Consider the following 22744-nt stretch of genomic DNA (forward strand, 5'->3'; position numbering starts at 1 on the left):
CCCTCAGCCCCTCTCTGCCCTCTTCCCTCAGCTCCTTCCTCCCCTCAGCCTCGGTCTCCCCTCAGCTTCTTCCTCCCCTCAGCCCCTCTCTGCCCTCTTCCCTCAGCCCCTTCCTCCCCTCAGCCTCCGTCTTCCCTCAGCTCCTTCCTCCCCTCAGCCCCTCTCTGCCCTCTTCCCTCAGCTCCTTCCTCCCCTCAGCCTCGGTCTCCCCTCAGCTCCTTTCTCCCCTCAACCTCCGTCTCCCCTCAGCCGCATCCCCTCAGCCTCTCTCCCCTCAGCCTCTGTCTCCCTTCAGCCTCTCTCCCCTCAGCCTCTCTCCCCTCAGCCTCTGTCTCCCTTCAGCCCTTCTCTCCCCTCAGTCGTGTCCCCCAGCCCCCCCCCGCCCTCCATCGCCGCCCTTTGGCCCCGCCCCCGGTCCCACCCCCTCCTCTGACCCCGCCCCCGTCCCCGCCCCGCGCCGCACCCAACCGCGCTGCCCGTTCACCGCAGCCCCGCCTCCGCCCCTCGCGGCCGCGCGCCGCCCGCGCTCGCTCTGATTGGTCGGTGCCGGGCGCGGCGCGGCGCTGATTGGGCCGGCCGGCGCTGGCCCCGCCCCCCAGGCAGCAGGGTAGTGCGCTCGGCGCGCGGCCAGCGCGGCTCCCCTCCCCGCTCCTCCTCCCGCCGGGCCCGCAGGGGACAGCGACACTCGCCAGGCGCCTCCGTCCCGGCGCTGCCCCGCGCCCCCGCCGCTCGGTAAGGCCGCGGGGAGGGGGCTGCGGCCGGGGGCGGGGAGCGGGGACAACGCGCTGCGGGCGCGGCGCCCCCCGCCCGGGCGGAGGGGCGGCAGGGGCGGAGCGGGGTTTCCGCCCGAGGGGTGGGCGGGGGGCCGGGGCCGGCCCGGGCCGGGAGGGGGCGGCGGCCGCGGGAGCCGCGCAGGGAGGGCCCGCAGCATCCCCGAGCACCTCCCGGGGGAGCCGGCGGAGGCAGCGGGCGCTTCCGGGCGCGGCTTTGTTGCTCGGGGCAGGGGCTGGGTGGGTCCGCGGCTCTGGGGGGCTCCCGGCGTTCCCCGGCCTTGCTCCCGCAGGGTCCCTTCGGGTCCGGCCGCCCCGGACACGGCCACCCGCGGCTTTCGCTCAGGGGCCACGCAGCCTTTCCGCACTTCTCCTTGGGACGGCTCGAAACTTTTCGTGCCGCCTTTTCTTCCTTCCCCGCTCCGCTTCCTTCGGCTCCCTCGTATTCCCGGCTTTATAAGGACGGCTGCGGGCTCGCAGCGGGACGCGGCTGAGGATGAGCATGGGCAGAGCTCGGCTCGGAGCGCTGGGTGTGGCGAGCAGGGGATGCGCCAGGCTCCAGGCCTCTGCTCAGTCATCGCAGCACAGCCCAGCCACAAATGCGGGCCCGCTTTCGGGATGAGCAAACTCCTCTCGCACAGCGCGGCCGGGCTGTAAGGTACAACAATTAAACAAGTGTTCGTCATGCAGGGTTGATGTTAAATTTAAGCTCAAGGCGGTGAAGTTTTGGGTTCTGCAGATGCTGTTCCGCTGCCAAAAGCTGCTTCTAAGTGGATCGTGGTAGTATGAGTGTTGTACGCTCTCCCTCTCTTAGAGGGGAGTGTTAAAAGCCTGGTCTGTGAACATACTGAACCTGAATTTCGATGTTTAGTTCTCTTTTCCTTACGTGGTTCTTGATCCCTCTTAATTGGTTGTTCCCTAGCTTATTTCCTTCCCCTGATTCCTGTATGGGTTGAGCAGGTTAACCCATAGATTTTAGAGTTTTTAAAAAAGTTTTTTGTTTATTTTTAAGGCTGGAATAATCTATTCAGTAAACCATGTTCTTCCCAGTTTACAATTCCAGCTGAAAAGCTTCTTGAATAATACAACAGCCATCCAAGTCCTGCTCAGTGTTTCAGTGTGGAGTAACAAGCCTTGCTCAGGGCCTCCTCCTGCTCTGCGTGTGATGCTGCTGTAGCTTCATTTTGTAAACTGAAGACAGGGCTGCACTGGAGTTTTACAACTCTAAAGCCTCTTTTCTCCTTGCCAGGGCCTGATGTCCCATCTGCTATTGTATCTGTAAGGTGCTGTTGCAGCTTGATGAGCTCCTCCTTTATTTGAGAAAAGGAAATTGTAACTCAGAATTATTCAGGTTGACAATACAGTTATGATAAAGGTGACATTGGCTTGACAGGCCATGAGTTTTTGTTTGTTTTTCTTTGTGAGAACCAATGACATTTCTGATTATCCTTCCAGATGCATTTTTGGAGGGAGGATTCATGGGCTCTTTTAAAGTATTTAATTTTTTATTCTTTTGTGCCTTCTTGCATCAGAAGAGATGGGCTTTTTCAGTGTGAAAATGAGCTTAACTTACTTGCTGTTGCAAGAGCAGCAATATCCTGTGTCTTTTGTTTTGTTTGGTAATAATTACATGTTAGTGACAAATAATAAGCTTGAAGGCAGAATAGCTGATCTGTTTGTGACTGTGATTGTTGACTCTGAAGCTGAAGGCCGTGGATATTATCAAATCTGTTTTTATGTGTCTCTACAGAAATGACATCAGGGAAAGATCAGATAATACAAAGAAGTGTCAGTGGTTTGAAGATGCCAGCCCGGGGAGTTCAGCTAGAGCCCGGTGTTGCCATGGGTACAGTTTGTGGGTCACCCCTGGTTCCCCCCGAGCCCTCAGCTGATATTAGGAGAGGATTATGTCACTCCTGTCCTTAAAGAACAAACGGGGAGGCTGCTGGAGGGTGCTTATGGCAGCGGATCCTGACTTTATCAGCTTGTTCCTCCAAAGCCAGGGCTGTGCCAGGCACTGTCCCCACCTGGCCACTGGTCCCAGGTGGGTTCCCAGCATGGGGGGACACCGTGGGACACCAGGGCTGCGCTCTGCCAGGTGCAGCACCTCACCCTGGCACCAGATCTGCTGTAACAACTTGCCCAGTTTGTCTGTGGGGAGCTTTGAAGGTTGTGAGCGCTGGTAAATGATCAGTGCAGCTCTGTTTGGGGTGGATAATCACAGCACAGGCTCCCAGACACTGCTGGAACCAACCTGGGCTTACTCTGGGAGCAGGGTGTGCTGGTGTCATTTACAGGTGGAAGTACTAATTCTGAAGTACTGGGGTTCAGTGCACTCATTTGTTCCCTCCCAGGGACAGCAGGCAGTTTGAGTCAAGGTTTTAATTAGCAGAGGATTGCCTAAACTGGTCTGTGATGATATTAAACACCCCCTCACCTCCAACAGCCTGAGCAACAGCGAGAACAGAAGCAAACTGGGGTTTTGGAGGGTCAGAAGGTAAGGCTGAGTGGAGGCTGGGGCAGGACTGGATTTCCAGCCTTAAGCTCGTTATGTGAAGTCTGATGAGTGCTCAGTTGAACCAAATGAATTACGTATTCCTGCTGGTAAAAGGGCTGACACAGCTGTAATTTCAGCGAATGGAGCTGTAATTATATTTGAGGTCCCAACCCCTGTAGTATTTTAGTGGTTGCCTCTCTTCCCTAGAAATAAATGAATCTGAACCATTCAGTCAGAGCTCTGAGTTCTTGCAGAGTTCAGGTCTGGTTTGTTCCACTGCATGTTCTTGTTCTCATGTACCTCAGGCTTAAACTCACCTGCTGGTTGCTGAGCCAGTGATGTCTCCATCACTCAGTACTCAGAGTGTTTTTTGTCTCTCTGCTTCCAAATTCTGACCCACACCAAACTTATGACTCAGGGAACCACTGGTCAGACAGGGTTTAGGCCTGTCAGGGTGAATTCAAGCTAATTGCAATTCAAATGAAAGTGATGGTTACTTGAAAGCGAAATAATGTGTGTCTATACCTTGATTTGGTCCAGAAAAACCCCAAATAATTTATTTTGCTAGGCCAGACATAGATTGGAAGATAAAATTCCAGTCTCCTCCGCTGAGAATGAAGAGTTCAGGGCGTGTTACTCATCGTGTTGTTGCGAGTCAGATTGCAGACTACAAAATTATAATTTGTGTAGGTACTTGTGGAGTTTCAAAGGCAAATTGGAGTAGCTGATAGTGCTCTGAAAGGCAGAGTTATTTCCTGGAACTCCGAGTTTGTGCTTCCTGTCCCAAATAAAAAGACAAATCTCTTGCTTAGTCAAATGTCTGTGTTCACAGCTTCCTCGTGCTGTAACATCAATTGAACAGATTATTTCTGTGCTGGCTTTTTTTTCCTCCTTGAAGGCAAATGAAATTATAGTCAGTTGTAGATCAGAGAAACCAGGGCTCTGTGATTACAGCACATGGGAGGGTGGCAGAGAGCTCAGACCTTGAGCTGCCAGCTCTCCACAGAGTTCATCTCCAGAGGAAAGGGTGGATGTCCTTTGGAGCAGGTTCTTGGGAGATGGTGGAAAAGCTGGGCAGGGCAGAGCAGGTAGGACTCCTGCATCCCGTGGGGGGATTTCTCCTCCTACAGCTCAGAAACCAATTCCATGGCTTAGTGTTCCACACATGGGAAGGAATTTCTCGTGGGAAGAAAAGGTCAGTGAAATCAGTTGCTGTAGATGTTATGCAGATTTTAACTTGGTAATGAGAAGAATGAAATACTTGTGGCTCACACTGGTGCCCTGTGTTGCTCATGGGGAGGCTTCTTAATATTATGTTAGAAATGTTTAAATATTTAAATTTATTTAAAATTATTGGGAAGTCTGACTCTGGAGGATTACGAACAGGCATCGGTGTGACGCTCTTAAAAATTACATCAGGACTGTGTTGAGGATTTGTCCCAAACAAGATCAGCCTGAGTGACTTACTCATTTTGGTTTGTTGCTGCAAGAGCCCATATTTTGGAATGCTGGAGAAGCAAAACTTTTTATAGTTGTTGCTGTAGAAAACACGGGAGACACTGAGTTAATGGGAAGTGTAGGTTACTCCCTGGATAAAAATGGCTGTACATGTAAATGATGGTGTATTCCAGCTCCATAATGCACTTTGTTCCCTGGAAATGTCTGCTGCAAGGTGGGAAAGTGCTGGGTTATTTATTCTGGAGACAGGAAGGGAAGGGGCTGATTTCTTCCCTGGCTCTTAGAAAAGGCTGCTCCTTGCTGCTCTTTTAATCCTTCCCTTACTTCACTCCCTGCCTCTCAGAACTTTTCTCGGGTAGAGTGGCAACTGCTGAATTGGTAGTTCCTCCGGGGAGTAGCAAGATACCAGCACTGAGATAAAGCTCTCAGTGTCCCTGTGATTTGAACAAAACTGGCAAACAAGAACAATAGTTGTAGTTGCATTATCGAGGGAGGTTTGTGTAACGCAGTAGGCCCTGGATTAACTTTCCTTTGCCAAGGTTGGATTTCCAGCCTCTTGGAGCTGTAACTCCCCTTATGAAGAGAGTTGAGCACAGCCAAACACCGTGCTGGAGGCTGTCCCCTGCCCAAAATGAGTGTTGGAAGAGTGGCTGTGTGGGTGGGAGGAAGGTTGAAAGCACCAGGTGTATCCCTGAGGAGGTGACGTGACACTCACGGTGTAACTGCGGATTAACGTGGGATGAGTTTGCCCCGGCTGCGTGCTGGCTATCAGGCTACTCCGAGGAGCTGCAGGAGGCTTCTGGGAGAAGTATGCACTTAATCACATCCATTAGCATGATTAAAATCCTGATTAGCTTGTGTCACTCACTCCCATTTTCCTCCTACACCTTGCCCCTTTTTATCCGGGGCGTTTGCAAGTACGAGCAGCAGCGAGGCTGGGAATCGTAGATGGATCCCAGGATTCTGGGCTTTGTGCTGGAACAAAGCTCCTCAGAAAGCTCCCCAGCTGCTGGCTGAACAGAGCATCTGGAAAATCAGCCCTTCACAGCTGGAGGAGCCTCAGCAGGACTGTGGGGAAGCCAGTTGAGAATGGAGTAGGCTTGTCTTGCTCGTGTCCCATGTCTGGTGTGTCCCAACGCTGGGATTTGAGCATCTCCATCCCTGTGTGCTCAGGAGCTCCCTGTGCTGGTGACACCTTGGGGCAGGGCTCCTCTGGCCTCCAACAACCAGAGCTGCATGGGCTAGAGAACAAATCCAGGGCTGGGATGATAGGGAAAGACAAGGCTGAAATTGAGGTTAGGGAAACTGCAGATCAGCTGCTTGGATTTTGACTAGAAGTAGAAGAAAAACCAAAAAAAAATTAGATAATTGTGTAAATTCCTGTGTGCAAAATCTCTCTTTTTTAAAAACTTCACTGGTTGGGGAGATACTGTTATTCAGACTGGACCTTTTTGGAAAAGCAAACGTCTCTGAGCATTAGGTCATACGCTTCCAACACATTCCCGCCTGGGAGTGAGTCATTGTCTTTTGTAAAATTGTATTAGAGCTACATCATCCCCAAAAGCTGTTTTTCAGCTGAATTTAGGGTGTTGACACTTGCTCTAAACAAAGTAAAACTGTGGGAGCATTTATCAGAGCAATTTCAAAGTGTGTTTACATGTACTGGAGTTGTGACTCCTGAAGTGCCAGAGCTCAGTTCATTCTTGTGAGCGAAAACCCTCAGCTCTCACACTGAGGACTGGGGCAAATACCTCCAGGTAACTTAAATGTTGTTTGTGAAGTGCTTAAAATCCTCTGGAAGGAGCAGAGAAACACCCAGGTGCTTTTACCTGCTCTCATTTCTCCTGCCTCTCACTCGATTCTTGCAGGGACTGTGATGTGTTGGCTCTTGGCTGGAGATACTCTGGCAGTTTGTCCTTCCAGGAGTTGATACTGAGGGTTTGTTTCCATATTATGACTTTCTTTTCCCTAACAAAACTCGTTTGAGGTTCCAGCCCTCCTCCACTTCATGCTTTCTATCAGTTTGTTGTGGCAGAAGTTCAGTGCAGTGAAATGGGGCGGTGAGAAATGGGTCGGTGCTCAGGTGGGATTTCTACAACTAATTTTAGAAGCTGCATCAATTCTGTTAAAAGGGAAGTAGAAACAACTGCTTGGAGCAGGGGATGCCCAGCACTCCTCACACTGGCTTTGCTGGGAAACTGTGACGGGGAAATGCTCTCAGTGGGGTGAGGAAGAGTTTGGGGTGAAGAATCCTTGGCTGGCTCTCATTGGAAAGGCTCAGGCTGCCAGGCACAGCTGGATCCCAGAATGATTTGGGTTGGAAGGAGATCCCCCAGGGCAGGGTGAGCTGCAGCAGGTGACACAGGGATGTGTCCAGAGACTCCAGGCCCCCCTGGGCAGCTGTTCCAGGCTCTTCCTCCTGCTCAGCTGCAGCTTGCTGCCTTCTGCTCTGTGGCCTGGCTCTGGCACCGCTGTCAGCACTGGCTCATCTCCACAGAGTTCATCTCCAGAGGAAAGGGTGGGTGTGCTTTGGAGCAGGTTCTTGGGATGGTGGAAAAGCTGGGCAGGGCAGGAAGGACCCCTGCATCCCATGGGGGGATTTCTCCCACAGTCTTCCCTCATGTGGGAGATGCTCCAGCCCCCAAATCCAAATTCAGTGTTGCTGTGTTTGTTGTTCACACCATTTCAGCTCCTCAGAAAGGAAACCTGAGTGCAGACAGCAGTGAGGAGAGGGCAGGAATTAAGCCCTTGGAACTGCTGTGAGCAGGATGCAAATGGAAATCTGAACGTTGTGTTTCACTGACAGTTTTCTGTAATCCCCTCTAGGAAGCCCTGGGCATTTTTAAGCACATGATTCTCAGAAGTTGAGCTGGGCCTGGGTTTCAGGCAGGCTGAGAGGATGAAGTTGGCTCTGCTGGAAGGTGGTCCCTGGGTTAGGCTGAAGGCCCCATGGCCTGGGGGATGCTCCTGGTGGGGACATCTACCAGGGACAGCTTCCCCTGTGGCTGGGTGCAGCTTGATCCACACCAGAGGAGGAAATCAGCAACGATGTGAAATCAGCAGCAATGTTGGATGTGAAATGCTGTTGGAAATACTGAGGAAAACCCAATTGTAAACAACAGCTTAAAGAAAGTGTTTTTAAATGTGGTTGTTGGTGCTGATTGTAGCAATTGCAAGTGCTTGATTTCTGCCTGTACCCTCATTGCTCTCTGCACCCAGGTTCCCTTTCTGGTGCACTGAAATGGTGTTAACACAACACTGAATGTGGAATGTTAATTTTTCCTAGAATCCCAGAATGGTGTGGGTTGAAAGATCATCTCATTCCAGCCCTTGCCATGGACAGGGACACCTTCACTATCCCAGGGTGCTTCAAGCCCCATCCAGCCTGGCCTGGGACACTTCCAGGAATGGGGGTTTTGGTGTTGTTGAAGAGGTGGATTCCTCTTGGTGGCTTTTTTGTGTTTAACCTCCAAATTTCAGCCACTGTTGCAGCTTTATTAAGTGCAGTGCCTTGTTAAAATTGCTCCTTTGCTTATCTGCACTGGTTTTGAGAAGTTTTTCTGCTGTCCATGGATACTTTCACTGCTGTTAATTAGGTAATGGGAAATTTCTAAACTGGGAGAGCAAAGACAAAAATCCCCAAGCAGCTCCAGCAGAGGCTCTGCAGACAGGGGAGTTGAAGAATGAGACAAAGGACTGAGTCACCCTCTCTTCCTTCCTTTGGGCTCTTGTGGTGGGAGTGAATCGTTTCTGTTTTAAGTCATAAATCAGAGCAATTAGCAAAAGGGTTCTGGATGTTCATGGGTGGATCATTCAAACTTCTCACTTAGCAGGAGCTGTGGATTTAAATAAGCAGCAGTAAATGCAATAGCTGGGGTGATGGCCTGCTGCTGGATTCCCAGTGGGATGTTAGGGATGCACAGCCTCAGAAGTGTTGGTTCCAGAGCTCTGAGTGCAGCCCCAGCCCTGGATCCAGCATGGGAAGGAGCTGGAGCTGCTGGAGAGATCCAGAGGAGAACCAGGATGATCCCAGGGATGGAGCAGCTCAGCTGGGAGAGCTGGGAATGTTCAGCCTGGAGAGGAGAAGCTTTGGGGTGACCTCAGTGTGGCCTTGCAGGACCTGAAGGGGCTCCAGGAGAGCTGGAGAGGGACTGAGGACAAGGGATGGAGGGACAGGACACAGGGAATGGCTCCCACTGGGTGGATGGGATATTGGGAAGGAATTCCTGGCTGGGATGGAATTCCCAGAGCAGCTGTGGCTGCCCCTGGATCCCTGGCAGTGCCCAAGGCCAGGCTGGACACTGGGGCTTGGATAACCCTGGGACAGTGGGAGATGTCCCTGCCATGGCAGGGATGGCACTTCCAGCCCAAACCATCCCAGAGCTCTGGATTCGGGGAACATTTGCTCAGCAGCTCTGGGTGATTTGAGTATCTGCTCCTGCCCAGGTTTGCAGGATGTGACTCCCAGAGTGGAAATTGGTTCCACCTCCATGGGCACAGCTGTGCAGGACAGCGGGGCACACCCTCAGCACATCCCTGAGGCTGAGCCCTGCATTAAATCCTTTTGGGATGCTGTGGGGCTGGCACACCGTGTACATGTCCTGTAACACCACCCTGATGGGGGCTGTGGGTGCCTCAAGCCGTGTTTGATAACACAAATTTGCATTTATATATGAAACTACAGTGTATGTATTCCACAGGGTTAATTTTTCCAGGATATCTTCATGCTTAAAGCATACATATTATTTTCCCTTAGGCTGTATTTTAACCTATTTAAGCATTTACGACATGAGAATTAAAGGATATTTCCATCTCGTGTTCTGAGGGCTGGATTTTCTTTAACTGTTGTGGTTTTTTTTTTAGGTAAAATGTACTTTTTTTTTTTTTTGCATTGGGATTTGGACAGAGCATGTAGGGCAATAGGATCAAGTGTCACATTGGGATTACATATTTGTCCTGAAGTGACCTTCTTAGGAGCTTGCATGGGTGTAATTGGTGAATGACTGGATTTATAGGGATGTATATCTGCATTAGCACTGGTTTGATGTGACTCGAGCTGATTTGCTTTTGCTCCAAACTATTTTCAGCTTGGGCAATTCACTTTTAAGGAGAGATGCTATAATTTGCTTGTATTTTTCCTTAAAAGCAGTGGTGGTTTTACCAGGATTTAACAGCTCTAAATATGAATGTAGAGCAGTGTTGCATGGCATTGTCTGGCTGAAACCCAAATTTATCCCAAAAGCTGCACATTTGAGACCTCTGGGTGTTAATGGTGTGGAAAAAACCTTTACCATTATCAACTTTCCAAAATTCTTTCGCTGCATCAGTCATTGTCTGGTTCTTAAAACTGTAAAAACTCTTTCACTCGTGGGGTTCTGTAATATTTTGGTGTATTGTGTCCCTTAGCTGACAGCTTCTGTGGGATTTCCTTCTCCTGGAAAGAATTAAGGTGAATTTGGAGGTGTTGGGGAACATGAAGGAAAGTCCTGGCAGCTCCAAGCTGCAGGAAGCTTTGGAAGGTTCCAGGTGAGAACACCTTTCCTCGTGGGCTCTGCTGGGCAGGGACAGCCCTGCCCTGCTCTGGGGTCCCTTCAGGATGTCAAAAATGAGGTTCACATTTTTTAATAGAATTTAAAAGTTTAATAGACAATTAGGAGATAAAAAATAAAGCATACAGATACAGCTCTCTGCATTCACCTTACTAACAAAGGATTGTCCCTTAAAAACAGAACCCTACTACATATCCATAAATTCTCATACATATTCAGACATTCTTCTGAATTTTTTTGATGTTCCTTTGCTTAGTTTTTACCTTGCCTCCTTCCCAATAGATCAATCTTCTTGGTGTCACTGAGTTTTATATCCTCTGATAAATGCAATAAATCATTCTCTTGGAGGTCTTCACTTATAACAAGGTGCTGCTGGATGAGTGCAAAGCCTTCAGCTCTAAAACATCAATTTTCATTTTTTCCTTCATTGTCCTGAGCTGTGTTTGTGCCACAGCTTTCCCTGTGCTCCCCCTTTCCTGCTGCTCTGCCCTCTCTCCAAAACTCCCCCCTGCTTTTTCTTCTCCTGTATTTGTTTTCTCAGATCCTGTTTAAGACCAGCTGAATTTGTTCAGTGTAGGGTGGGTTTCTTTTTTTGCTACAAAGACAGTTTAAAAAGGCTGTTGGAGGGGTGATGGGAGCACAGAATTTAACACTGATCCCAGAAATCCTGACTCTGGCTGGCAGCAGCTGATGGTGTCTTGTTTAAACATACCACAGACCTGATGTTTTTTCCCCTTGGGGTTTGACTTCCTGTGATAAAAGGAGATTCCCTTTTAAAGCAGAGCTCCGTGGTTATATAATGAGAGAAGGAAATACTCCAAAAGTGACACTGGGAGAATAGAGAAGTTATTTTAGTGACTGACTGTTAGACAGGAGAACAGAAAACTCGCTCAGGAGGGCAATGGTAACTCGAGTCTCCTTGGGAAAGTGAGAGGAACACATTTAAGGAATTAAGTAAGGGAGTGAGCAGGGCAGAGCAGTGGAAGGACGGTTCTGGTGAGGACAGAGCTGTCCAGTGCACGTCTAGGATTCCTCTTGGAGGATTTAACTCCTCCCAAACTGTTTTTTCTCCTCCACAAGCTGCTCCCCAGCACCAGAAGTCTCCAAGTCTGACCCTCCAAGAGCTGTGCTGGCTTTGGCTGTTGGATTTGAAGCCATGAGTAGAAATTATTTCTGAATTTGTGCATGTGGCTTTATCTCCGTGTGTCCCCAGCAATGCCAGACCAGGGAATGAATTAATCCCTGTCCCCTGTCCCCTTTCCCCGCTGTTGGTGGGGTAAAAAAGGAAGTTTCCAAAGCACTTTGCTGTTCCTCAGCTGGGGTTTTTAGGAGGCAGGGATACAAATTCCCAGGGAATCCAGCTGCATTCTGGCAGGGAGACACTGAACTCACTGAGCTTTCCTAATTCCTGCCCTTGGAGTTCAAACCCAGCACTTCACAAACCCCATACTCCCTCCAGACACTGCTCCTGCAAATCTGAGCTCCCTGTGGGTTTAAAATGGAATCTTGATTTCCCTGGGCTGGGATGTGCCTACAGAAACAGGGAAAATGCCCACGATTCATCAAAATTAATCTGGTTTTCTGGCTAGTCTGGGGTATGTTTATTTTTTCTAGTATGTAATTTATCTGTAGAATAATTTTTCAGCAGGCAGATATGCTGACTGTGCCTGTTAGGTTTCCCCAGTGAAATTCCCTGGCAAGCTTCACTTCTTCCAGGATCATTTTGAGGTGCTGATGTAATCAAAGGGTTGAATGTGAACTCAGTGAGAAATTATGTAGTGCAAAGTTTGCTCTTAAAATCCATGAAGAACTCAAGTGTGTTATTTTTGTGTATTTTTAGTGTAGCTATTTGTGCTATTCAGTAACTTTGCTCGTTGTTTAATTAAGAGATGTCAGTTTATTGCCTGAGGAGGGGGGGAACCAGGATGGATGGTTACAGATCCTTAACACCTCATCAAAATTTCAGTGGGAGTTATTTTTTCAGCTCTATTTGAATAATTAAACATTGTGCCAAACTAATTTTGCAAATGTGTGTGTGTGGGGGGGGGAGCACAAGGAGTAATGAAAATAGTTAATCTAAATTGAAATGCATCAGAGCATCCTGGTTATACAAGTGTAGCACCCTGCTTTATTCTAAATAGTTGTATTACTTAAAAAAGAGTTCCTAATTTATAAACTGTGGTGTGAAATATAAACATAGATTGGGAAATGATCCTCTGAAAGACAGAAGTGAAACAGGGGGGTTCTGGTGATGAATATCTTGTTTAACACAGATCACCTTAAGCAGTATTATTTTCCATACTGAATTTTTAACCCTTCCTTCAAAGCAAGGAAACTTCCAAACTGTCTCGGAGGATCTGCATTTTGTCCTTAAATTAGTTTAGTTTTCAAATGAGTGATTGTAGAATCTCATTATTTATGAAACAGAAGCTTTGGATTAAGCTCAGACGTTCCTTTATTAGAGAATTCCAACTACAAAGGGAGGCTGGGCATCCACCAGCTGCACTCACTGACTGATAACAGGCCTTTCAAAGTAGTTTTCTTTCAGCAATCCTGTTAATGCTTTCAATTCAAGCCTAAACTTTTTTTGTGGGATTAGGGGTAAGAAGAAAAAAAAAAAAAAAAGCTAAATCAGAGGAATAAATGGAAATAATTCAGCATGAAGAGCGGAGCAGGAGGGTGAGGTGAGTCAGTGATTGTGATGTGGAAGTCAGCAGGACACTACTGCAATTTACAGCATATTAAATCAGAATATGTGACAACAGATCAGGCAACAGGTTCATGGACGTGGGTTTGTGCAGGGCAGGTTTGGTTTCTGTTTTGTCCTTTTTTCATCCCTTTGGTTTTTAGCTCTTGGGTGGTGGGGAAGTGTGGGCAGTGTCCCCACAGCTCCTCGTTTGTGCTGCAGCCTCTGAGAGCTCTGTGTGGGCTTCAGATCACAGAATCCACATGGGCTGGGTGGTAAAGATGGTCCAGTTCCACCCCTGCCCTGTCCTGGAGCCCCTGCAAGGGGCTCTGAGCTCTCCCTGGAGCTTCTCCTCTCCAGGGGAACATTCCCAGCTCTCCCAGCCTGGATCCATCCCTGGAGCAGCTCCAGGGCCTCCTCTGGATCTCTCTGGATCTCTCCAGGTCCCTCCTGAGCTGTTGGATCCAGGGCTGGAGCAGCTCCAGGACCTCCTCTGGATCTCTCCAGGTCCCTCCTGAGCTGTTGGATCCAGGGCTGGGACAGCTCTGCAGGTGGGGAATCGCCTGAGGGGGCAGAGGGACAGAATTCCCCATTTCCTGGGCTGGGATTGGCACAGGGGGTCTGTGACCAGGCAATGTTGAGCTTCTCATCCCCCAGCACCCCTCAGCCCTTCCCCCAGAGCTGCTCTCCATCCCTTCATTCCCAGCCTGGATTTGTGCTGACGTTGTTCAGGTGCAGGACCTTGCCCTGCTGAGCTTGGCACAGCCCCACCTCTCCAGGCTGGCCAGGTCCCTGTGGGTGCCCCATCCCTTCCCTCCAGCTGGGACAGCACCCACAGCTCCGTGCCACCAGCAAAGTGCCCATGGTGCCCCAGGTGTTTAATTTGATTTTTTCAGACTCTTTCCATCTTTGAAGCAGAAAATGCCTTTCCCTCCTCAAAGCCAAGCGCTCTGTGCTGAGGAAATAAAGCTAAAATCTCAATACTGGCAAGTACAAAACATTATCTGTGCCTGGCAGTGCCACCTTTGTCCTCTCAGCACAAGGTTTCACACCTGCAGCTCACACTGAACACTCCTCCTCCTGCTTATCTCTTGTGAGAGTTTTGCTGTTGAGCTCTCAAAGTGCAGGAGCTGAGATTTCTAGCTGAAATATTTTATATTGTGCTTTTCAGAAGCAGAATATCAAAAAAGGGGGTTGTATCATCTACTAAACAGGGATGTAAGCTGTGTTTTATGGAATTGAGATGTTAAGGGTTTTAATCTGGAAGTTGTACGTGGATTGTTGTCTCTCAGCAAGTTTTTACTAAATTCTGTTATTCTGTTAATTTATTTTTTAATCATAGTTTTGGAAAAAAAAATAAAATAAATGAGTGTTTTAAGATGCTCACGGGGTTGACCAGATTCAAGGCTTTTACTCTCACATGTCCTTTGTGTAAATTCTGGGTTAATTAAGTGACTCATTTATTCAGTCTGGCTGAGGCTGCAGAGGCCAAGGAAGCAGCACATGATGGGGTGAAGGAAAAAACAAACTCAGCATAGGCTGAAACTCTCTGAGGCATCTGAGCTTCCTTCTGGAAAGTGAATAGGGAACAGACAGCCTGGGAGATCTGCAGGATTGGGCATTTCACAGGATGTAATCAGAGGTTCTTTGATTCCTAAACACTGCAGGGTTTTTGGTTTGTGTCCCCTTCATTCCCGAGGCCTGGCTGTTAATGAATGTCCCTGTGCAGTGGCAAATCTGAATTCTGCATTTCAGCTGGCACAGGGCAGGGTTAGGTGGGATATTGGGAAGGAATTCCTGGCTGGGATGGAATTCCCAGAGCAGCTGGGGCTGCCCCTGGATCCCTGGCAGTGCCCAAGGCCAGGCTGGATGGGGTTTGGATAACCCTGGGACAGTGGGAGGTGTGATTGGGATAATCCCTAAAGTCCCTTCCAACCCAAAACAGTCTGGAATTAGTCTGAACAGTCTGAATTTTGTTTTATTCCAGAAAGTTTCTTTTATGAAACACAGAAGCAATTCCTGAAACAGAAGTCAAAACCTGAAATGCCTGGTTAGGAGGGGGATGGACAGACCTGAAAGTAGAACCTGAGGATATTTCTTCTTTAAAACACCAAAGAGAAAATAAAGAACCCAAAGAAAAAGCCCCTCCCCAACCCCTCCAGAATTCATCCCCTCATGATTCTAATAATTTGGGTAAAAAATTTAAAAATGTCTTCTAAATATTCTAAATCTAAAGAGGTAGAAGTGTAAGAGAAAAGAGAGGGGAAGTACTGAACATTTTCTGAATAATAAAGTGGATCTTTCTGTAAAACATCTTTACTAATTAATCCGAAAACGAAGCAAACTGAACCACAGCGGCTTGGAACAAAAAGCTTTTTGATGGAGTTTGCTGCTGGGAATGAGCTCATCCTGGTGCCCAACTGGGCACTGTGCAGGGCTGGAGCTGTTTGCTGATCCCAGTGTGGGCTGTGGGGTCGTGCTGGGGGAACTGGGAGTGTTGGGCCATCCCACCCCCAGCTTCTGGTGAGATCAGCAAGAATTTGGATTGTGGGTTTGCTGTATTTATTTTTCTGGTAATTGCATTGATTTTAGGTCCATCAAGAGAGCTGGAGAGGGACTCTTGATGAAGGGCTTGGAGTGCCAGGACAAGGAGGAATGGCTTTAAACTGAAGGAGGGTAGATTTGAATTGTTTACTGGGAGAGATTCTTGGCTGGGAGGGTGGGCAGGTCCTGGCACAGGTGCCCAGAGAAGCTTTGGGTGTCCCTGGATCCCTGGCAGTGCCCAAGGCCAGGCTGGACAGGGCTGGGAGCACCTGGGACAGTGGGAGATGTCCCTGCCATGGCAGGGCTGGATTGGAATGATCCTTAAGGTCCCTCCAAGCCAAACCTCTCCAATGAAAAGTAACAGAAGAGTGAAGAAATGTGGTTCCAATCTTCATTGAGAAACATCTCTTAGGTCTTGAGGTGGAGCCAAGCAAGATGGAAATTAAAAATCATGTATCAGTGGCTCTTGGCTTCATAATTTTAAGTTTTTCCTTTAAATCCTAGTATGGTGATTCAATGTGCCTTCTGTGCTTTCTACCTGTTTCTAAAATGATGGAATTGTTGCTTTAAAAGAAGCAATTGATTGAGAAAACTACTTGTAGTAAGGGCAAACCCTGAATATTCAACTTGTGAAATGCTTGTGGGGGTTGACACTGGGATCTTGCTGAGTGGGAATTCAGTGATGTGCCAGAAACACGGAGTTTGCTTCATTCTAAGTCAGCTTGAAACACCAGAAGTTGTATTATTCATTGTTCTTTCAGTTTCTCACCCTGATAAGCTGCTTTTGTTGTCCTTGGAGGCACTGGGAGCCTCATGCTGGTTCCAGTTTAAATTGCAATGTCTGTGTGGAGGGGAGGCCGGAAGGTTTGGAGTCTGCTGGAACTCCAATACAAATCTTTTATTTCTGCCAACTAAAGAAATGCTGAGACCTGTGAAAATAACAGAACTGCATGTGAGACAGTGTGTTAGACTTGTCTCCCTTGGCTTTGGAATTTGTCTTTAAAATGATGGAGAATGGATTAGAGTTTGAGGTGTAACAGCTCCTACACGTGAGCGCAGCAGGAGCCACCGAATCCATCGTGGCGGGGCTGACTCGGGAATCCCCAGTTCCTGGTGGCTCTGGAGCAGAGTTTGGCACAGTTTTTGTTTCCTCAGTAGCTGCCAGATGTGGTGCACAGGCAGTGTCACTGCATTCCCAGCTCCTGGGAGTATTCCCAGCTCCTGGGAGTACTCCTTGAGTAGTGAATGAAGTGTTGGGACAGAGCAGCAGTGAGGGAGCTTTGCTGGATCTTGGAATCCCAGACTGGTTTGGGCTGGAAGGGAATTTAGGGATCATCCAGTGCCATCCCTGCCATGGCAGGGACACTTCCACTGTCCCAGCCCCGTCCAGCCTGGCCTTGGGCACTGCCAGGGATCCAGGGGCAGCCCCAGCTGCTCTGGGAATTCCATCCCAGCCAGGAATTCCTTCCCAATATCCCATCCAAGCAGTGGGAGCCATTCCCTGTGTCCTGTCCCTCCATCCCTTGTCCCCAGTCCCTCTCCAGCTCTCCTGGAGCCCCTTCAGGCCCTGCAAGGGGCTCTGAGCTCTCCCTGGAGCTTCTCCTCTCCAGGGGAACATTCCCAGCTCTCCCAGCCTGGCTCCAGCGCTGGAGCAGCTCCGGGGCCTCCTCTGGATCTCTCCAGGTTCCTCCGGAGCTCTTGGATCTGGGGCTGGAGCAGCTCTGCAGGTGGATCTCAAACCCCTCCACGCCCCATGGCCTCGGCACTCCTGGTTTTCCTTTGGAGCTGGATGAATGTCTGGTGGTAGGAATGTGTTTGTGGCTCAGCCAGGAACAGGTGAAAGTGTTCATGGACATATGAACAGCTGGGCTTTGCTTTTTTTTTTCCCCCTTAATGAGTCTGAGCTGAACAGTTTTAAGTCCAGATTAAAAGCTGGATGGTATAATTATTTTTTAATTGGTCTTTGCAGTAAGAACCTGTGCATTAAACCACAGAACTTTCTGAATTCCAGTTGATGTGAGAAATAGAAATTAGGTGGATTAAGTATAGTGCTGGAAATTCATTTTATGGGTATCTCTGAAGGATTTTAATTCAGTGATAATTCAGTATTTATTAATGCAGCTTTTGATTTCTGAGGGCGTTATTTGAGGGTTTGGAGCGGCGAGTCTGCGCTGATTTATTTGGTTGTGGTGTGAAGTAACACACGTTGTACTGGTTCCAATCTTGATGAGGAAACTGCTGCTGGTCCTGCTGCATTTTCAGAGCAGGAATCGCTTTCCTTGATAAGCACAGAACAAGGATCAGAGAAAAACACTTGCAGCAGCTCCCTGGGCTTAGGCTGTCACTGCTCTGATAACACAGGCAGGGTGAGAGCTGCTCCTCTGCTTTCCCAGGATAAGAAGGTTTGTGGGGATGGAATCTTTGAGGATGCTGAATCTTTCCTCTCTGTTTTTATTTTCCCTGTAGTTCTTATCCAGCTCATTGTTTGTTTACTGTGACTGAACCTTCAAAAATGCAGCAAAGTAAAAGTGCACAGCTCTCAGGGGGGACCTTAAAACTACTTGAGAGGAGGTTGTAGTGAGCAAGGGACAGGAGAGGGAACGGCCTCAGCCTGGGCCAGGGAGGCTCAGGGGGGACAGCAGCAGGAATTTCCCCGTGGAAAGGGAGCTCAGGCCTTGGAAGTGCCCAGGGAGGTTTGGAGTGCCCATCCCTGGAGGTGTCCAGGGAATTCCTGGAGGAGGCACTCAGGGCTCTGGGCTGGGGACAAGGTGAGGATTGGGAACTGGGTGCCCTCGGTGACCTTGGAGATCTTTCCCAATCTGAATTCTGGGATTCTCGTGCCCTCCACTCGTGGTGCTGCTCCTGCCATGACTTTAACCAGAAATACATTTAAAAAGCTGTGTGAAGTGCTGTTGAGCAGCTCCCTGCAGGTTTGGGGAGGGGGTGACAGTGGCAGCCCCTGCTGTGTTTGGGGTCTGAGTGTGCCCAACTCCTCGTTCCCCTTTGCTGTCTCAGATCCTGTAGCAATTTCCTCCTGGGTTCTGGTTTTACACAGCTGTCTGCACCTTGTAACCTGTCAGCAGCTGATGGTGGCTACTCAGACTCCAGCCCAGTTTTTCACGCTGAATTGAACAAATCTGTTTTTTCAGGCAGTTGCATAAGGGGAAGTGACTGCTCATCTTCTGTTCCAGTTATTTTTTGTTGGCTTTAGAAACTTTTTTCTTTAGAAACCTTCATTCCTCTACTGCAGTTGTAAATAAACATCTGAAGGATCTATCAGGTGATTTTAGGGCTGGCCACTGTTGCCTTGAATTTGCTAAGAAGTGACACTGCTTAAAAATCCCTAAAAGCCACAGTTTTGATGCAGAATAAATGAATGTGTTCCAGCTCAGTGCAAGAATTTATCCACAAGATGGCTTTGAGTCTTACTCTGACTGGTTGGTTTTCCAATAAAATTAACAAAGGGAAACTTACCCCTTATAAATGGACTTTTTTTTTTTTGCTGGTGGGTTTGTTTTTCAATCTGAGTCTGAAAAGCTTGGGTAAGGTGAGTGTCTTTATGCCTTGGAAATGTGATCTGTGAGCTAAGAAGCGAAGAACTAAATGTTAATGACCTTAACCCTATCTAGCTGCACTGCCCTGACCTTTATCTGCCATCTCCCCTTTCCCCAGGTACAGGTATCGCTTTCTGCTTGCACCTCCCAGAACAAATCCGCTCTGATTTAGCTGCAAATCTGAAATAACAGGAGAATTTTGGTTTTCTCTGGTTCTCCTGAACCCTGGTAGTGCCCAAATTCTTCTTTCTGGGGTGGAGAGAGTTTGGTTGTGCTGAGGATTGCTCAGAGCTGACCTAACAAAGCTCTGCCTAAGCTGAGGTGCGAGTTCTGTCAGGTGTTGGGCACTGTTCACACACAGGGGAGGTCAAGTCATGCTTTGAGGCTTCTGAATTTACCAGGAGAATCTGGAATGTTCCATGAGTGACTTTGCCCAGCTGGGATCACAGTGGGGTCCTGACAAAGTTGATGTGTTAATCAGGAGTTTAATATTTTAGTAGTTTGGTATCTCAGGACGCAGATATTGCTTCATTCTTGCAAATCTGGCCTTTTCCACATAAAACTTTCAGGTAACAAATCCTCTGAAAACTGGAATATGCTCATATTTTGAATGGATTTGGTTTGAATTGATTCTTGTTGTCTGCAATGATTCTGAGTTCATTAACTTTTGTAGCAGAGGATGCCCTCTAGTTTAGAACACAATAAAAAAGATGTAGAAGGACTTCAGCTAGGAGCCTGGAAAGATGGGACATGGGGAAGTGGTTCAAAGTGAGAGAGAGTAGGTTTAAATTGGATTTTGAGAAGGAATTCCTGGCTGGGAGGATGGCACAGGGAGCCCAGAGCAGCTGTGGCTGTCCCTGGATCCCTGGCAGTGCCCAAGGCCAGGCTGGACGGGGCTGGGAGCAGCAGTGGGAAGTGTCCCTGGAATTCTGATTCTATGGTTTATGTACTTTGACACTAAACAAAGCATCTCCTCTCTGTGCTGCTGACCAACCCTGGCTCCTGGAAAAGCTTTTTAGCTGGAAGAAGGAGGGGAAGGAAAACCCAACCTGAGCACACCCCCGTGCCAGGGTTGTCTTACAGTGCTCATTACCCTGCAGTGCAGGCTCAGGTTGTCCCCTGCTACAGCAGCACAGCCAGGAGCTGTAATTCCTCACTGTGCAGGCTCCAAAACAGCAAAATTGGAAATATTCAGCTGTCAGACAGTGGGTCGGTCATGTAAGGCCTGGCCAGTTTTGCCTCCTTCCTCAGCAGGGGAATCTGAGGATTCAGATGGATCCTGGCATGGGCAGGAGCTCGGGGAGGTTCTTGTGTGTAAAGAAAGGAGAGTTGTTGTTTGGTGTAGCTCACAAATGTTGTTGGTGTAGCTCACAAATGTTTCAGATGTGCAAGGGGCACCTGGCTCAGTAGCAGGAGGTTCCAGAAAACAAGCAGGGAAGCTCAGTGATTTCGAACCCTGCAGCAGCAGCAGTCCTGTGTCTGCACAGGGTGTAAATGCCTTTTTTACCTTCCTCCTCCTGATCCACATCCATGGTTTTGCTCTTGTGAATTCGCAGGGAAATCAGCTGATGGTTGAGACTTTAAACCTGCTGTATTTGTGCAGTGGAAAATATTGTTTGGTTTTTAATGTGTTCCTCAGACACTGCTTGTGTTGCTGTCTGGCATCATTGAAAAGACAAAAGTTATAATCCTTTTGCTTAAAAAGAGCGAGGAAGCATCTGCTGTACCATCATTGTCCCAAAATTGATATGGAAAAGGCAACAGCAAAATCCTAGAATCCCAGATTGGAAAGGATTTATGTCTCATCCCATCTCCCTGTGCCATAGCAGGGACACCTCCCACCATCCCAGGCTGCTCCAAGCCCCGTCCAGCCTGGCCTTGGGCACTTCCAGGGATCCAGGGACAGCCCCAGCTGCTCTGGGTACCTGTGCCAGGACCTGCCCAACTCTCCCAGCCAGGAATTCCTTCCCAATATCCCAAAATCCAATCCTACTCTCTGTCAGCTCCTAAAAAAACCACCGCTGAGCAGAGGAGATGTGAGTTTGCTGAGGGGTGGATTCATCTTACAGTGTTCATCGCCTTTGGTGGGAATGGTTGTTGGGGACATGAGGGATGCCTGGATCGTGTTCCTCATGTGTTCCTGCACATCTGAAACACTTCCCCTGAAATACACAGCTTATTAAACCTATAACATGTGTTTTCAGAGCTTTTAATCCAGTGTCCTGGTCCTGCTGCCAGCCTGTATTCTGTTGAGCTTCAGTATTTTTTTTTCCTTTTTTCCTTCAAAGCATCCATGTAAGATCTACTGCAATAATAAGTTTCCAACCTGAAAAGCCAGGAATTAAATAAATCCAATTGTACTTTTTGTTCAAGATTGGGGCACTTGTGAGTTGGGGTGAAGCAGCACAGATCAGTGGGACACAGGGACATCAGAAAATGCTCTTCACAAGCTCCAAGCAAAGCTCAACTCCAAGAGCACCCACTGATCTCTGCATGGATCCTTTCCCATCAAATCCTTGTTAGGTGGTTTTTAGGTGCTCAGTGAGGTCCATGAGCTGTCCCTGAGACCTGCAGCTCCCTGCCCACCCACACATCCCCATGGGATAATCCCCTCCATCCTCCAGGACAGGGACACAGGAGGAGGTTGTGACCTGGTGTAGGTGAGGAGATATTAATGGGCAGCTCGGGCACTTCAGTTATGAAACCTGGCAGGCATCAGCCTTGAAAACATAAGGAGATTTCAGTCTCATGAATTTTTGTGGTTTTTTATAATAAAATGTCAGAGATGGATGGGAATTCTCCTGGAGCTGTTTGGCTTTGAAGCTGTGGCAGCCTGCCACTGCCACATCTTCCCAAGGAAATGGGAAATGCAAACTTTTCTCCTGTTTGCCCACAGTAGGGCCTGAGCTGGCACTGCAGACAACATTCCTTAATCTGCTGTAATTTGGTTAAAATCACTGCTGGTGCCTGCAAGTTTCCTTCTTGGTTTTCCTTTTCCAAAGCTGAGGAGAGACAATGTTTTGTAGTTCCAGTGGGATTAGGGAGTTCTCCATTCTGGGTGTGTTTGATACAGAATTATGGAATGGGTTGGGTTGAAAGGGATCATCCCATTCCAAACCCCCTGCCATGGCAGGGACACTTCCACCATCCCAGGCTGCTCCAAGCCCTGGCCAGCCTGGCCTGGGACACTTCCAGGGATCCAGGGACAGCCCCAGCTGCTCTGGGCACCTGTGCCAGGGCCTGCCCAACCCTCCCAGCCAGAAATTCCTTCCCAATATCCCATATAAATCTCTCCTCTTTCAGTTTAAAACCATCACCTCTTGTTCTATCTCCATCTTCTCCCTCTGCCTCACACCTAAGCCCCCTTTAGGTGCAGGCAGGACACACCTCCACGTTCTGGTTTTGGATGTCTGTAGCACTGCTGACCATTCCATGGACCATTTGATCTGCACATGAAGGGTTTGTGATGGGTGAGAGTGGAATGAAACACGGGGGTTGTTCTGGAAGCATCTGCAGCCCTGGCAGAGGAGCTGTGTGCTGCTCCTGCTGCTCGGGGCGTGGTGTGCAGCGAGGAACAGAAGAATCCTTCTTGCTGGATGTGTTGAACAACCTGTTACACCAAGCTGAGAGGCTTTCTAAGAGACTTTTGGAAAAAAAAAACCAGCAAAAAGGTTAATTTTTTAAAA

At 48.6% G+C, this 22744-nt stretch overlaps 1 protein-coding gene across 7 annotated transcripts in view; it reads left to right on the forward strand.

Annotated features, from left to right (window-relative positions):
- Window positions 1-594: 594 nt before the first annotated feature.
- The window catches only part of MAP4 (microtubule associated protein 4), a 139063-nt gene continuing 116913 nt past the window's right edge, over window positions 595-22744 (forward strand). For all 7 annotated transcript variants that reach the window (XM_088066820.1, XM_088066817.1, XM_088066828.1 and 4 more), the window contains exon 1: window positions 595-732. The gene's annotated coding sequence lies outside the window, so the exon portion shown is untranslated. The remainder of the gene's footprint in view (window positions 733-22744) is intronic.

This window comes from Pseudopodoces humilis, chromosome 1 (genome assembly GCF_049639895.1).
Source record: "Pseudopodoces humilis isolate 2021_Gansu_Grassland_sample_001 chromosome 1, ASM4963989v1, whole genome shotgun sequence".
NCBI classification, from domain to species: domain Eukaryota; kingdom Metazoa; phylum Chordata; class Aves; order Passeriformes; family Paridae; genus Pseudopodoces; species Pseudopodoces humilis.